We start from the raw sequence: 3,570 nt of genomic DNA on the forward strand, positions 1-3,570 counted from the left end.
AACTAACCATGCAGAAAGCAGAAGGCCTAAGATAAGCTTTCTTTTTAAATGGATAGGTAGTAAACACTCTCCCTTGTGATTGCTTTTTTTCTGACAAAAATCATATTTTGCTGCTTACACCAACTCTCCAGCAACTTGGGTCTTGACCCAATGATGATGATGATGATGATGATGATGAGCTGTCAAGGCTGGAGAAAGCACTAAGATGGCACAAACCTGAAGTTTCCAGAAGTGTTAATACACTCCCCGGTGAGGTTAACGAAGACTGTCGTACTCCTTGAGCCATAACCTATTTCACCAGAAAACACCATTAAAATATTGCTGTTGCGTCCCTCAAAGACAAACACAACCCGAAAATATAACCTCATTTCTGGAGCTAATAATCAATTAATCAAGTTGTATTTGTATAGCACTTTACAATAACCAGACGGTACCCAAAGTGCTTTACATAAAATCATAAAACATAAAATAATACATAAAATCGTGAGTTTGTGTATCGTTGATCAGCCCGAGCAGATCAATGGAACGATCGTTTGAAAGTGGGGACAAAGTAAATGATATAAAATAATGTTTTTCCTTCCTCGGACTCGTTTTGTTTACAGCACATTTTTCGCAATTCACGCTCGAGTGGTGAAAAAACACTGCAGGGTAACAGACCAGTGTGCTTGATCATGCTGTTCCAGTAATTATAGTTAAAAAAAAAAAAACCTTTATTGGTTCCCTCTGTTGCCACTATAGTGGTTTGAACATCAGAGTAATTGGCAATTTGCTAAGCACTTAATATAATATTCCCCTGTAACAGCACAGTTAAGAGGCTCCTTTGTCTAATTACAGTTAAACAAGAGGATTATTATTATCACAACTAAAGCTTTGGTGTTCAACTCACAAATGGTAATTCCATGCCTTTGAAAAGGTGGATTTCAGTAAAGAGATGATTATGACAAAGATGTAAATATAAGTTGATCTGCCTTTAAACATTTGTAAATGCACGTTATCCCCGGAGATTCTTCCCCAAACGAGTAAATAAATAACCATTGTAGTGCAGGAAAGCCCTGCCCCAGATTTGAGGCAAATCCCCTATTAGTAGCATAAATCTGTAAGGCTTTGCGAGTAATTAGCGAACATGCTTGGGAATGTTAGAAGGGCTTGGCAGGTGCGTTTGATCAGCGGCAAGCAGCGAAATCATTGTTGACAGAGAGAGAGAGAGATGGCAGAGGGATGGAAATAGGAGGGTTGGTGGGTGGAGGATGGATAAGTCTGAGGGGCAGATTTTACTACACCACACCTTTTATTTTGAAGGTGGTCCCTTCATACGAAGCTATTTATTGGACAGCAAAAGGAATTAAGAGCATCAATTAACAACTGTGCGCTGAACGTTTTCTTCCTGTGTTTTAATGTGAAAGAGCACAAAACGTATCATTATTATTGGAAAGGATTCACTAACAAGACATCGATGAATAAAGGGCTGGAATAATAGATTTCTGACCCTATAATATAAGTGGCTTTTCAAGCAAAAACAACTGCAGTTTCTAAATAAACATGAGAACTCAAAACCCCAATAACTGTATTAAAATACATTTTAATATTAAATCACCTCAGTGTTTATTTTTTTCTGACCTGAGATTATGGTTTCTGTAAAGGTGACGTGTATCAAATGAACACAATGCAAATACATTGCAATCTAATGAGTGCTCTTAAATACATCTTAGGCTGCTGAATTATTAATATTATTGTGTGTTCAATGAGGCCTAATTAGAGGAGATACACAAAGCTAATTTGCAGATGCCAGAAGCATAGTTTATATATAAGAGCTAATATTTGAAAGTCAAATTAAAGTTGAAAAGGCCAATAATAACTGCTAATTAACGCTGGTTTTGTTTTTTTTCCCCCCTTTAACAAAGTTGAATTGAGTACAATATTCAGAGGCGAGCGCTCAACATTTCGGACCACAAAGATAAATTTCAAAGCTTAGAGTTATCCGTTTGATGTGGGTATTCTCTGTGGATTAGATATTATTTTAAGATCCCTTTGTTCAAAAATTCATTTTTATTATCACTGCATGAAATGCATGGCAATCCCCCCACATAACTAACCATTGGTGCAATTAACATCTTCGATCGAGTTCATATTCCTGATAATTTATACAGACCGTGCACCTCCCCTGTGATCGCTGGCAGGGTCTGACTCTACCGCAGCTCTTGCCTTTGCATTTAACAGAATAACGCTCATGCACATAAAAATGGAGAGTGAAACTTTAATGAACGAGACTCGACTGTCACGATAATAAAGCCTTTGAAAAAAAAACAAAAAAAAACACAGAGTCCAGTTTCAACATGCGAAGCCACAGCAACACCAGTGTAGTGACATTAAACCAATTAAGACTGACGATAAATATTAACAGGACTGGGTGTTAACAGAACATGACTGGGAAGCCGAGCTGTAAACAAATGCTGGAAGGCTGATCATTAAAACTATGTCACACAGCGCTGCACATCAATGGCAAGATAGAGATTTCAACACCAGAAATAATCTTGGTCTCGAGTTGAAGCTCTGCACATATACCTCATAAACAGAAAATAAACTGGCATAAAACCCGTACGAAGCATTTATCTGATAAATCGTCATGATGCAGGTTATAGGTTAAAGCAGGTCAGAGGTTTTCTGTCAAGATAAACGGGGGGAATATTCAAATTATGAAATATAAGTATTTGATTTTGGTTACAACAGTTGTTTCCAAAGAAATAACATGACATTAATCTCTCTGATTTAGTGTGTGTAAGAGAATCATGTGACTTTATTGGTTATTTCCAATGACTTCAGCACCGCTATTAAAGTGATAGTTCATGGTTTTTTCAAGTATGGTTGTATAAGGCAATGGTTCTCAAACTTTTTGAGTCGCGACCACCAATTTAACATGCACGACTGTCCACGACCTCCCCCCCCACACACACACACCGGTGTGAACGCATGATGGTATGATGGATAAAGCACTGTCCGTGGTGCTGAAACAACGCCCGATCAATACACCGTCTGATCGGACGCTACTTTAAAGGGACACCGTGTCGTATTTATGGGTTTATATGACCCCAAATCCACTTTATTATACATATGTGCTCCTGCATTGTCTAGTCGCTGTATAATAGTTTTTGTTTCATTTTCGTAGTGTTTCAAAAAAGCATGTAAAATAACATGGTCGTGGGCCGCGGTTGCATTGCCACTGTTGGCAGCGAGACGACATGTTTCTACCGGACAAACGCGAGAGAACAAACCAAGCGTCGCTTTACTTGTAGCGGAAGTCCCGCCTCCACGACGAGGACGACATTTGACCGGCTGAGGATACCGTAGCGCTCAGGGAAGGGAGGGGGTGAGCAGAGGAGCAGTTTGTTGTTGTAAATTTCAGCCTCTCCTCCAGATGTCGCTATAAACTACTTACTTCACCTTTAATTTCGATTAAAAAAAAAAAAAATTATTTGGCGACCGCCAGAAATCATCTCGCGACCCCAATTTGGGTCAGGACCCCAAGGTTGAGAATGGCTGGTTTAAGGTACTGACACATCATCGTCACCACCG

This window comes from Microchirus variegatus (genome assembly GCF_963457635.1).
Source record: "Microchirus variegatus genome assembly, chromosome: 6".
NCBI classification, from domain to species: Eukaryota; Metazoa; Chordata; class Actinopteri; order Pleuronectiformes; family Soleidae; genus Microchirus; species Microchirus variegatus.